Consider the following 13,614-nt stretch of genomic DNA (forward strand, 5'->3'; position numbering starts at 1 on the left):
CTTTATAAATACAACTGGGTTTTTTTGCAGAAAAAAATAGTCCCGCATGAGTTGTCACATTATTATTTTGAAAGGAAAATAAAAAAATATATATATTATAAAATATTACTGCATGGGCTTGGGCTCTCTAGATGCGTACATGACTAGCAATCGGTTGTTTTATTTTATAGTCGCCTCTATCGTAGGCTAATGCACTGAATAGTAGATTGAATATTCTTGTAACAACACCTTGCCTGGTATTCCAAACCAAAGCCTTGTAGAAGGAGGGCAGAATGTCACCACCAAGTGGATTCGGGCAGCGCAAAGGAAAGACACGGCTCGCTCGCTCTCTAAGTACCAGTCCTGTCTCTCCAAGCAGACACTCGCAAGCATCCCCACTGCAGACCGCACCCTACTGCTGCCCCATAAGACAACAACTCTGGTCTGTGAAGCGACCAACACCAACCCAGTGTTTTAGATTTCACATCGGTCTTTTCTTGGAATTGAAAGAATACGAAAACAATCTACGTGCCTACACAATCATAAACATACCCATGCTGCTACACAATAAAAAAAATGGGTGCGTGTATTTATGTAGTAGGCGCGTGAGAAGTTATACTTCTTTGACATCATTAAAATATATTTTTTTAATTGCATGTAAATAATTAATTACAATAAAATAACAAAAGGGCTTGAAAAAGATAGTCAACACAGTCAATAAAGTTCAGATTATATTTGAAAAATTAAATAAAAAAAAATTAAAGAATAATAAATATATGACATAATCAGTATTAATATTATAAGATTGTTATATTAAATATTTATTAATGATTATTAAATAATATAAAAGAAATTAAATTAATTTAATAATAAATTCAAAGATTTAATTTAAGTTTATTATTTATTATTTTATTAATTAATTATTCACTTGACATTTTATCAAAAATTGTCATTAAATTTGTTCATCTATTTTTATAAATATTTATTATTCATTCATTTTATAATAAATATTAAATATTAATATTTTAATTTGATGTTCGATTTTAATTTATATCACAAATTTTTTTGTTAAATGTTTTATTATTTTTTTTCTACATTTTGTAAATATTAAAAACCAATAATAAATATTTAACATTAATAATTTAATAATAACATGTATTAATTATATGAAATAATAATATTTTAATTTATATCAATAAATAATACATACAGATAGTTAACCTCAATTATATTGGAGCATTTGAAAAAGTTTAAAGGCACAAATTTGTTTACTAATATTTACGAATAGTAAATAATATTAATCAAAATATTCAATTTAAATCACTACTGAATATAATTTTTTATCACATATATAATTCGCACTTGTATGAAACTAAAACACGTGTTGTGAATGTAGAAACTAGAAACATGTGGATAAATATTATAAATATGAAAACAGTGATCAGAGGCGACGAACCTGCCAACATGCGCGACTATTAGAGGTTCTGTTTCTATTTTGTTGGTAGCTTTTTTTCCGAGACTTAATGAGCGCTTTAGCGGGCAGCTTCAACCTGCTAATTTTGTGTTACAGTGATGCGCGCGCATCTTAAAATTTCACTCTCATAATTTTTTTATAACGCGCCTAAAGAAGTATAACTTCAAAAAAAGTAAAAAAAAAAAAAAAACCTACTGCCGAGTTTTGAACCACGGCCCATCATCATATTGACCACTCAGTATAACCACTGCTCTGACAGAAGGTTACGAGGAAAAGGTGTATTATATTAGATGTACTACCAAAATAATGTGTTTTTTTTTTTGAAACCTTGGAATTTACTCTTTACTATGACTATTTTAGTTTACAAAAAAAATTACATGGTAATTTCACTATCATAAAGTTTCATTTGGCACACCAATACGTTTGGTATGTCCCCTAATGTGGGTTTATGTTCATACACATGGGTCCGCCATCTTCCTGTGAAAATGTCGTCACATGGTGCGCGCGCAGCTTCAACCTGTTAATTTTATGTTACAGTGATGCGCGCGCATCTTAAAATTTCTCTCTCATCATTTTTTCATAACGCGCCTATAGAAGTATAACTTCAAAAATTTCCAGGCCGCCACAAGAGTTATAAGCTAAGCTTGGCTCGAAGAGGGATAGGAAATTGAATATTGGAAACATGTAAAGCTACCCGTCAGACAGCCAGAGAGTCCACGCAGTATGCACACGACCATGAAAGCAGAACAATGCGAACAGTGACCTGACGAAAGGCTGCAGTGACGTACAGCCGGCTGGAAGTGCATCACGGCGTGGCGCAGCCTCGGAAGTGGCACAGACACGAGGACTGCAGCGCGCGACTACCGGCACCGCAGAAGAACAACACGTCGGCAACCGAGCAGCCCGCCTCCCCGTGCAGGCTGGCAACAGCTGGATCACGCGAGCACTGCTACTCATGCCAGTGTCACACTAGTGTGCAGGTATGCGAGTGTATAAGAATGTGTGCGACTCACCGAGTGAGTGAGTACACAACTGCGCAAGTATGCAAGTGTACTATAATGCCTACATGTCATTGGGTGCTACTGCTGCCATCTGTGATTTCGGCCATGCATAGAATTTAAAAAGTTTTCCAAAGCTCCATTTTATTGGTTATTCCTCCTCTCGATCCACTCCATAATCAAGGCCCCGCTCCAGAGCACTTATAATTCGCTCTACGTTACCGGCTATACATAATCAAGGCCCCGCTCATGAGCACATTATTCTCAATTTACGCTACCGGCTGTAAATAATCCAACTTCCGATAGTTAGCACTTTGAACTCTTTTTACGTTACCTGCTTTACATATTCAAGGCCCCGCTCCTGAGCGATTTTATCTGAGTGTACGCTACTTACTGTACATAATCAAGGTCCTGATTGTGAGGCCTTTCATCTCGATTTACGCTACCGGCTGTACATAATCAAGGCCACGTTTTTTAAGCGCTTTGATCTCGTTTGACCCTACCGACTGTACATAATCAATGTCCCAATCCTGAGCACTTTGATCTCGATTTACCATACAGGCTCTATATAATGAAATCCCTCCTCCTGAGCGCTTTGATCTCAGTTTACGCTACCTGCTGTACATATTCCAGGCCCCGCTCCCGAGCACTTTGATCTTGGTTTACGCTACTGGCTGTACATAAAATAGGTTCCACTCCTAAGCGATTTGATCTCGGTTTACGCTACCGGCTGTACATAATCAAAATCCTTATTGTGAGGCCTTTTATCTCGGTTTACGCTACTGGCTGTACATAAAATAGGCTCCACTCCTAAGCGATTTGATCTCGGTTTACGCTACCGGCTGTACATAATCACAATCCTTATTGTGAGGCCTTTTATCTCGGTTTACGCTACTGGCTGTACATAATCAAGGCCCTGATTCTAATCGCTTTGATCTTTATTTACCCTACCGGTTGTATATAAGATTAACTAATACATGGTTTCACAATGTCCTGAAATTTGACACTAGCATTGATTTAAAAATAATTAAGTTTAAATAATGGCTGGTCGGACCAGTTTGACAAGCTCTGAAGTAAATTAGTGCTTAAGTGGCTGTGTGGCTGTGTGGCTGTTGCCTCAAAAACGAGAATTTATTGCGCGCTATATTTCTCACCCAATCATTCAATATACCTATAGTAAGTCAACTGACGGGGATAGACGCTTTAGTAAGAAACTGAAGTCACAATATGAAGGATACAAATTTTTACCTGGTCCTAGCGTGTTTCGATTGTTACCCTAAGTAATTTCTGGCAAAACTGGAAATAATCCTAACAAATTAACTTTCTTAAACACCCTTACTTACATAGTTATGTTTAAATTTTCCAAAAAAATAACCAAATTTTTAAAATATGTTATTGAGATTAACTCATATAAATGCATAATTTAAACTTCTTTTTAGCAAAGAAAAAAGAGTTTCAAAAATTATGTAGAAAAATAAATAATATTTTTTTATTTTCTTGGCGTAAGCCATGCATATCGCTAGTCGGAGGAAAGCCTAAAAATGTTTTCCTTAAAAATTTTTTTATAAGTGGCAAAAAGTTATAAGTATCTGCATTGTAAACATAGTCGTAAAGAGTAGGCCTAAATAAATACATACGAAATCTAATTAAATTTTGTTATATTCCTACATAAGGTTGTAACCGTATATGAATATGAAGTTGTAATATTCGTACAGCAGTGACACTAGTTGTGCCGTGGCGGAGCTGAGCTAGTGACAGAAAGGGCGCCTCTAGCTAGCGCGGTGTCTAGCTCGCCGGAGACGGCCTGCCAGCCAGCGACAGGCCGTGGCGGAGCTAAGCTAGTGACAAGGAGGGCGCCTCTAGTTAGCGCGGTGTCTAGCTCGCCGGAGACAGCCTGCCAGCCAGCGACAGGCCGTGGCGGAGCTGAGCTAGTGACAGGGAGGGCGCCTCTAGTTAGCGCGCGGTGTCTAGCTCGCCGGAGACAGCCTGCCAGCCAGCGACAGGCCGTGGCGGAGCTGAGCTAGTGACAGGGAGGGCGCCTCTAGTTAGCGCGGTGTCTAGCTCGCCGGAGACAGCCTGCCAGCCAGCGACAGGCCGTGGCGGAGCTGAGCTAGTGACAGGGAGGGCGCCTCTAGTTAGCGCGGTGTCTAGCTCGCCGGAGACAGCCTGCCAGCCAGCGACAGGCCGTGGCGGAGCTGAGCTAGTGACAGGGAGGGCGCCTCTAGTTAGCGCGGTGTCTAGCTCGCCGGAGACAGCCTGCCAGCCAGCGACAGGCCGTGGCGGAGCTAAGCTAGTGACAAGGAGGGCGCCTCTAGTTAGCGCGGTGTCTAGCTCGCCGGAGACAGCCTGCCAGCCAGCGACAGGCAGTGGCGGAGCTGAGCTAGTGACAGGGAGGGCGCCTCTAGTTAGCGCGGTGTCTAGCTCGCCGGAGACAGCCTGCCAGCCAGCGACAGGCCGTGGCGGAGCTGAGCTAGTGACAGGGAGGGCGCCTCTAGTTAGCGCGGTGTCTAGCTCGCCGGAGACAGCCTTCCAGCCAGCGACAGGCCGTGGCGGAGCTGAGCTAGTGACAAGGAGGGCGCCTCTAGTTAGCGCGGTGTCTAGCTCGCCGGAGACAGCCTGCCAGCCAGCGACAGGCCGTGGCGGAGCTAAGCTAGTGACAAGGAGGGCGCCTCTAGTTAGCGTGGTGTCTAGCTCACCGGAGACAGCCTGCCAGCCAGCGACAGGCCGTGGCGGAGCTGAGCTAGTGACAGGGAGGGCGCCTCTAGTTAGCGCGGTGTCTAGCTCGCCGGAGACAGCCTGCCAGCCAGCGACAGGCCGTGGCGGAGCTGAGCTAGTGACAGGGAGGGCGCCTCTAGTTAGCGCGTGGTGTCTAGCTCGCCGGAGACAGCCTGCCAGCCAGCGACAGGCCGTGGCGGAGCTGAGCTAGTGACAGGGAGGGCGCCTCTAGTTAGCGCGGTGTCTAGCGTGCCGGAGACAGCCTGCCAGCCAGCGACAGGCCGTGGCGGAGCTGAGCTAGTGACAGGGAGGGCGCCTCTAGTTAGCGCGGTGTCTAGCTCGCCGGAGACAGCCTGCCAGCCAGCGACAGGCCGTGGCGGAGCTGAGCTAGTGACAGGGAGGGCGCCTCTAGTTAGCGCGTGGTGTCTAGCTCGCCGGAGACAGCCTGCCAGCCAGCGACAGGCCGTGGCGGAGCTGAGCTAGTGACAGGGAGGGCGCCTCTAGTTAGCGCGCGGTGTCTAGCTCGCCGGAGACAGCCTGCCAGCCAGCGACAGGCCGTGGCGGAGCTGAGCTAGTGACAGGGAGGGCGCCTCTAGTTAGCGCGGTGTCTAGCTCGCCGGAGACAGCCTGCCAGCCAGCGACAGGCCGTGGCGGAGCTGAGCTAGTGACAGGGAGGGCGCCTCTAGTTAGCGCGGTGTCTAGCTCGCCGGAGACAGCCTGCCAGCCAGCGACAGGCCGTGGCGGAGCTGAGCTAGTGACAGGGAGGGCGCCTCTAGTTAGCGCGGTGTCTAGCTCGCCGGAGACAGCCTGCCAGCCAGCGACAGGCCGTGGCGGAGCTGAGCTAGTGACAGGGAGGGCGCCTCTAGTAAGCGCGTTGTCTAGCTCGCCGGAGACAGCCTGCCAGCCAGCGACAGGCCGTGGCGGAGCTGAGCTAGTGACAGGGAGGGCGCCTCTAGTTAGCGCGTGGTGTCTAGCTCGCCGGAGACAGCCTGCCAGCCAGCGACAGGCCGTGGCGGAGCTGAGCTAGTGACAGGGAGGGCGCCTCTAGTTAGCGCGGTGTCTAGCTCGCCGGAGACAGCCTGCCAGCCAGCGACAGGCCGTGGCGGAGCTGAGCTAGTGACAGGGAGGGCGCCTCTAGTTAGCGCGGTATCTAGCTCGCCGGAGACAGCCTGCCAGCCAGCGACAGGCCGTGGCGGAGCTGAGCTAGTGACAGGGAGGGCGCCTCTAGTTAGCGCGGTGTCTAGCACGCCGGAGACAGCCTGCCAGCCAGCGACAGGCCGTGGCGGAGCTGAGCTAGTGACAGGGAGGGCGCCTCTATTAGCGCGTGGTGTCTAGCTCGCCGGAGACAGCCTGCTAGCCAGCGACAGGCCGTGGCGGAGCTGAGCTAGTGACAGGGAGGGCGCCGCTAGTTAGCGCGGTGTCTAGCTCGCCGGAGACGGCCTGCCAGCCAGCGACAGGCCGTGGCGGAGCTGAGCTAGTGACAGGGAGGGCGCCTCTAGTTAGCGCGGTGTCTAGCTCGCCGGAGACGGCCTGCCAGCCAGCGACAGGCCGTGGCGAAGCTGAGCTAGTGACAGGGAGGGCGCCTCTAGTTAGCGCGGTGTCTAGCTCGCCGGAGACAGCCTGCCAGCCAGCGACAGGCCGTGGCGGAGCTTAGCTAGTGACAGGGAGGGCGCCTCTAGTTAGCGCGGTGTCTAGCTCGCCGGAGACAGCCTGCCAGCCAGCGACAGGCCGTGGCGGAGCTGAGCTAGTGACAGGGAGGGCGCCTCTAGTTAGCGCGGTGTCTAGCTCGCCGGAGACGGCCTGCCAGCCAGCGACGGGCCGTGGCAGAGCTGAGCTAGTGACAGGGAGGGCGCCTCTAGTTAGCGCGGTGTCTAGCTCGCCGGAGACGGCCTGCCAGCCAGCGACAGGCCGTGGCGGAGCTGAGCTAGTGACAGGGAGGGCTCCTCTAGTTAGCGCGGTGTCTAGCTCGCCGGAGACAGCCTGCCAGCCAGCGACAGGCCGTGGCGGAGCTGAGCTTGTGACAGGGAGGGCGCCTCTAGTTAGCGCGCGGTGTCTAGCTCGCCGGAGACAGCCTGCTAGCCAGCGACAGGCCGTGGCGGAGCTGAGCTTGTGACAGGGAGGGCGCCTCTAGTTAGCGCGGTGTCTAGCTCGCCGGAGACAGCCTGCTAGCCAGCGACAGGCCGTGGCGGAGCTGAGCTTGTGACAGGGAGGGCGCCTCTAGTTAGCGCGCGGTGTCTAGCTCGCCGGAGACAGCCTGCTAGCCAGCGACAGGCCGTGGCGGAGCTGAGCTTGTGACAGGGAGGGCGCCTCTAGTTAGCGCGCGGTGTCTAGCTCGCCGGAGACAGTCTGCTAGCCAGCGACATGCCGTGGCGGAGCTGAGCTTGTGACAGGGAGGGCGCCTCTAGTTAGCGCGGTGTCTAGCTCGCCGGAGACAGCCTGCCAGCCAGCGACAGGCCGTGGCGGAGCTGAGCTTGTGACAGGGAGGGCGCCTCTATTTAGCGCGCGGTGTCTTGCTCGCCGGAGACAGCCTGCCAGCCAGCGACAGGCCGTGGCGGAGCTGAGCTAGTGACAGGGAGGGCGCCTCTAGTTAGCGCGTGGTGTCTAGCTCGCCGGAGACAGCCTGCCAGCCAGCGACAGGCCGTGGCGGAGCTGAGCTAGTGACAGGGAGGGCGCCTCTAGTTAGCGCGGTGTCTAGCTCGCCGGAGACAGCCTGCCAGCCAGCGACAGGCCGTGGCGGAGCTGAGCTAGTGACAGGGAGGGCGCCTCTAGTTAGCGCGGTGTCTAGCTCGCCGGAGACAGCCTGCCAGCCAGCGACAGGCCGTGGCGGAGCTGAGCTAGTGACAGGGAGGGCGTCTCTAGTTAGCGCGGTGTCTAGCTCGCCGGAGACAGCCTGCCAGCCAGCGACAGGCCGTGGCGGAGCTGAGCTAGTGACAGGGAGGGCGCCTCTAGTTAGCGCGGTGTCTAGCTCGCCGGAGACAGCCTGCTAGCCAGCGACAGGCCGTGGCGGAGCTGAGCTTGTGACAGGGAGGGCGCCTCTAGTTAGCGCGCGGTGTCTAGCTCGCCGGAGACAGCCTGCTAGCCAGCGACAGGCCGTGGCGGAGCTGAGCTTGTGACAGGGAGGGCGCCTCTAGTTAGCGCGCGGTGTCTAGCTCGCCGGAGACAGCCTGCCAGCCAGCGACAGGCCGTGGCGGAGCTGAGCTAGTGACAAGGAGGGCGCCTCTAGTTAGCGCGGTGTCTAGCTCGCCGGAGACAGCCTGCTAGCCAGCGACAGGCCGTGGCGGAGCTGAGCTTGTGACAGGGAGGGCGCCTCTAGTTAGCGCGGTGTCTAGCTCGCCGGAGACAGCCTGCTAGCCAGCGACAGGCCGTGGCGGAGCTGAGCTAGTGACAGGGAGGGCGCCTCTAGTTAGCGCGCGGTGTCTAGCTCGCCGGAGACAGCCTGCCAGCCAGCGACAGGCCGTGGCGGAGCTGAGCTAGTGACAGGGAGGGCGCCTCTAGTTAGCGCGGTGTCTAGCTCGCCGGAGACAGCCTGCTAGCCAGCGACAGGCCGTGGCGGAGCTGAGCTTGTGACAGGGAGGGCGCCTCTAGTTAGCGCGCGGTGTCTAGCTCGCCGGAGACAGCCTGCCAGCCAGCGACAGGCCGTGGCGGAGCTGAGCTAGTGACAGGGAGGGCGCCTCTAGTTAGCGCGGTGTCTAGCTCGCCGGAGACAGCCTGCCAGCCAGCGACAGGCCGTGGCGGAGCTGAGCTTGTGACAGGGAGGGCGCCTCTAGTTAGCGCGCGGTGTCTAGCTCGCCGGAGACAGCCTGCCAGCCAGCGACAGGCCGTGGCGGAGCTGAGCTAGTGACAGGGAGGGCGCCTCTAGTTAGCGCGGTGTCTAGCTCGCCAAAGACAGCCTGCCAGCCAGCGACAGGCCGTGGCGGAGATGAGCTTGTGACAGGGAGGGCGCCTCTAGTTAGCGCGGTGTCTAGCTCGCCGGAGACAGCCTGCCAGCCAGCGACAGGCCGTGGCGGAGCTGAGCTAGTGACAGGGAGGGCGCCTCTAGTTAGCGTGGTGTCTAGATCGCCGGAGACAGCCTGCCAGCCAGCGACAGGCCGTGGCGGAGCTGAGCTAGTGACAGGGAGGGCGCCTCTAGTTAGCGCGGTGTCTAGCTCGCCGGAGACAGCCTGCCAGCCAGCGACAGGCCGTGGCGGAGCTGAGCTTGTGACAGGGAGGGCGCCTCTAGTTAGCGCGCGGTGTCTAGCTCGCCGGAGACAGCCTGCCAGCCAGCGACAGGCCGTGGCGGAGCTGAGCTTGTGACAGGGAGGGCGCCTCTAGTTAGCGCGCGGTGTCTAGCTCGCCGGAGACAGCCTGCCAGCCAGCGACAGGCCGTGGCGGAGCTGAGCTAGTGACAGGGAGGGCGCCTCTAGTTAGCGCGCGGTGTCTAGCTCGCCAGAGACAGCCTGCCAGCCAGCGACAGGCCGTGGCGGAGCTGAGCTAGTGACAGGGAGGGCGCCTCTAGTTAGCGCGGTGTCTAGCTCGCCGGAGACAGCCTGCCAGCCAGCGACAGGCCGTGGCGGAGCTGAGCTTGTGACAGGGAGGGCGCCTCTAGTTAGCGCGCGGTGTCTAGCTCGCCGGAGACAGCCTGCTAGCCAGCGACAGGCCGTGGCGGAGCTGAGCTAGTGACAGGGAGGGCGCCTCTAGTTAACGCGGTGTCTAGCTCGCCGGAGACAGCCTGCCAGCCAGCGACAGGCCGTGGCGGAGCTGAGCTAGTGACAGGGAGGGCGCCTCTAGTTAGCGCGGTGTCTAGCTCGCCGGAGACAGCCTGCCAGCCAGCGACAGGCCGTGGCGGAGCTGAGCTTGTGACAGGGAGGGCGCCTCTAGTTAGCGCGCGGTGTCTAGCTCGCCGGAGACAGCCTGCCAGTCAGCGACAGGCCGTGGCGGAGCTGAGCTAGTGACAGGGAGGGCGCCTCTAGTTAGCGCGCGGTGTCTAGCTCGCCGGAGACAGCCTGCTAGCCAGCGACAGGCCGTGGCGGAGCTGAGCTAGTGACAGGGAGGGCGCCTCTAGTTAGCGCGGTGTCTAGCTCGCCGGAGACAGCCTGCCAGCCAGCGACAGGCCGTGGCGGAGCTGAGCTAGTGACAGGGAGGGCGCCTCTAGTTAGCGCGCGGTGTCTAGCTCGCCGGAGACAGCCTGCCAGCCAGCGACAGGCCGTGGCGGAGCTGAGCTAGTGACAGGGAGGGCGCCTCTAGTTAGCGCGGTGTCTAGCTCGCCAAAGACAGCCTGCCAGCCAGCGACAGGCCGTGGCGGAGATGAGCTTGTGACAGGGAGGGCGCCTCTAGTTAGCGCGGTGTCTAGCTCGCCGGAGACAGCCTGCCAGCCAGCGACAGGCCGTGGCGGAGCTGAGCTAGTGACAGGGAGGGCGCCTCTAGTTAGCGTGGTGTCTAGATCGCCGGAGACAGCCTGCCAGCCAGCGACAGGCCGTGGCGGAGCTGAGCTAGTGACAGGGAGGGCGCCTCTAGTTAGCGCGGTGTCTAGCTCGCCGGAGACAGCCTGCCAGCCAGCGACAGGCCGTGGCGGAGCTGAGCTTGTGACAGGGAGGGCGCCTCTAGTTAGCGCGCGGTGTCTAGCTCGCCGGAGACAGCCTGCCAGCCAGCGACAGGCCGTGGCGGAGCTGAGCTTGTGACAGGGAGGGCGCCTCTAGTTAGCGCGCGGTGTCTAGCTCGCCGGAGACAGCCTGCCAGCCAGCGACAGGCCGTGGCGGAGCTGAGCTAGTGACAGGGAGGGCGCCTCTAGTTAGCGCGGTGTCTAGCTCGCCGGAGACAGCCTGCCAGCCAGCGACAGGCCGTGGCGGAGCTGAGCTTGTGACAGGGAGGGCGCCTCTAGTTAGCGCGCGGTGTCTAGCTCGCCGGAGACAGCCTGCTAGCCAGCGACAGGCCGTGGCGGAGCTGAGCTAGTGACAGGGAGGGCGCCTCTAGTTAACGCGGTGTCTAGCTCGCCGGAGACAGCCTGCCAGCCAGCGACAGGCCGTGGCGGAGCTGAGCTAGTGACAGGGAGGGCGCCTCTAGTTAGCGCGGTGTCTAGCTCGCCGGAGACAGCCTGCCAGCCAGCGACAGGCCGTGGCGGAGCTGAGCTTGTGACAGGGAGGGCGCCTCTAGTTAGCGCGCGGTGTCTAGCTCGCCGGAGACAGCCTGCCAGTCAGCGACAGGCCGTGGCGGAGCTGAGCTAGTGACAGGGAGGGCGCCTCTAGTTAGCGCGCGGTGTCTAGCTCGCCGGAGACAGCCTGCTAGCCAGCGACAGGCCGTGGCGGAGCTGAGCTAGTGACAGGGAGGGCGCCTCTAGTTAGCGCGGTGTCTAGCTCGCCGGAGACAGCCTGCCAGACAGCGACAGGCCGTGGCGGAGCTGAGCTAGTGACAGGGAGGGCGCCTCTAGTTAGCGCGCGGTGTCTAGCTCGCCGGAGACAGCCTGCCAGCCAGCGACAGGCCGTGGCGGAGCTGAGCTTGTGACAGGGAGGGCGCCTCTAGTTAGCGCGGTGTCTAGCTCGCCGGAGACAGCCTGCCAGCCAGCGACAGGCCGTGGCGGAGCTGAGCTAGTGACAGGGAGGGCGCCTCTAGTTAGCGCGCGGTGTCTAGCTCGCCGGAGACAGCCTGCTAGCCAGCGACAGGCCGTGGCAGAGCTGAGCTAGTGACAGGGAGGGCGCCTCTAGTTAGCGCGCGGTGTCTAGCTCGCCGGAGACAGCCTGCCAGCCAGCGACAGGCTGTGGCGGAGCTGAGCTTGTGACAGGGAAGGCGCCTCTAGTTAGCGCGGTGTCTAGCTCGCCGGAGACAGCCTGCCAGCCAGCGACAGGCCGTGGCGGAGCTGAGCTAGTGACAGGGAGGGCGCCTCTAGTTAGCGCGGTGTCTAGCTCGCCGGAGACAGCCTGCCAGCCAGCGACAGGCCGTGGCGGAGCTGAGCTAGTGACAGGGAGGGCGCCTCTAGTTAGCGCGGTGTCTAGCTCGCCGGAGACAGCCTGCCAGCCAGCGACAGGCCGTGGCGGAGCTGAGCTAGTGACAGGGAGGGCGCCTCTAGCTAGCGCGGTGTCTAGCTCGCCGGAGACAGCCTGCCAGCCAGCGACAGGCCGTGGCGGAGCTGAGCTAGTGACAGGGAGGGCGCCTCTAGTTAGCGCGGTGTCTAGCTCGCCGGAGACAGCCTGCCAGCCAGCGACAGGCCGTGGCGGAGCTGAGCTAGTGACAGGGAGGGCGCCTCTAGTTAGCGCGGTGTCTAGCTCGCCGGAGACAGCCTGCCAGCCAGCGACAGGCCGTGGCGGAGCTGAGCTTGTGACAGGGAGGGCGCCTCTAGTTAGCGCGGTGTCTAGCTCGCCGGAGACAGCCTGCCAGCCAGCGACAGGCCGTGGCGGAGCTGAGCTAGTGACAGGGAGTGCGCCTCTAGTTAGCGCGGTGTCTAGCTCGCCGGAGACAGCCTGCCAGCCAGCGACAGGCCGTGGCGGAGCTGAGCTAGTGACAGGGAGGGCGCCTCTAGTTAGCGCGGTGTCTAGCTCGCCGGAGACAGCCTGCCAGCCAGCGACAGGCCGTGGCGGAGCTGAGCTTGTGACAGGGAGGGCGCCTCTAGTTAGCGCGGTGTCTAGCTCGCCGGAGACAGCCTGCCAGCCAGCGACAGGCCGTGGCGGAGCTGAGCTTTTGACAGGGAGGGCGCCTCTAGTTAGCGCGGTGTCTAGCTCGCCGGAGACAGCCTGCCAGCCAGCGACAGGCCGTGGCGGAGCTGAGCTAGTGACAGGGAGGGCGCCTCTAGTTAGCGCGGTGTCTAGCTCGCCGGAGACAGCCTGCCAGCCAGCGACAGGCCGTGGCGGAGCTGAGCTAGTGACAGGGAGGGCGCCTTTAGTTAGCGCGGTGTCTAGCTCGCCGGAGACAGCCTGCCAGCCAGCGACAGGCCGTGGCGGAGCTGAGCTTGTGACAGGGAGGGCGCCTCTAGTTAGCGCGCGGTGTCTAGCTCGCCGGAGACAGCCTGCTAGCCAGCGACAGGCCATGGCGGAGCTGAGCTAGTGACAGGGAGGGCGCCTCTAGTTAGCGCGCGGTGTCTAGCTCGCCGGAGACAGCCTGCTAGCCAGCGACAGGCCGTGGCGGAGCTGAGCTTGTGACAGGGAGGGCGCCTCTAGTTAGCGCGCGGTGTCTAGCTCGCCGGAGACAGCCTGCTAGCCAGCGACAGGCCGTGGCGGAGCTGAGCTTGTGACAGGGAGGGCGCCTCTAGTTAGCGCGCGGTGTCTAGCTCGCCGGAGACAGCCTGCTAGCCAGCGACAGGCCGTGGCGGAGCTGAGCTTGTGACAGGGAGGGCGCCTCTATTTAGCGCGCGGTGTCTAGCTCGCCGGAGACAGCCTGCCAGCCAGCGACAGGCCGTGGCGGAGCTGAGTTAGTGACAGGGAGGGCGCCTCTAGTTAGCGCGTGGTGTCTAGCTCGCCGGAGACAGCCTGCCAGCCAGCGACA

At 57.5% G+C, this 13,614-nt stretch overlaps 1 protein-coding gene across 2 annotated transcripts in view; it reads right to left on the minus strand.

The window, feature by feature from the left end:
- Nucleotides 1-13,614, minus strand: part of LOC134531196 (alpha-tocopherol transfer protein-like) — a 220,357-nt gene that overhangs the window by 83,158 nt on the left and 123,585 nt on the right. The gene's annotated exons all lie outside the window — the stretch shown is intronic.

This window comes from Bacillus rossius, chromosome 3, assembly GCF_032445375.1.
Source record: "Bacillus rossius redtenbacheri isolate Brsri chromosome 3, Brsri_v3, whole genome shotgun sequence".
Classification (NCBI taxonomy): Eukaryota; Metazoa; Arthropoda; class Insecta; order Phasmatodea; family Bacillidae; genus Bacillus; species Bacillus rossius.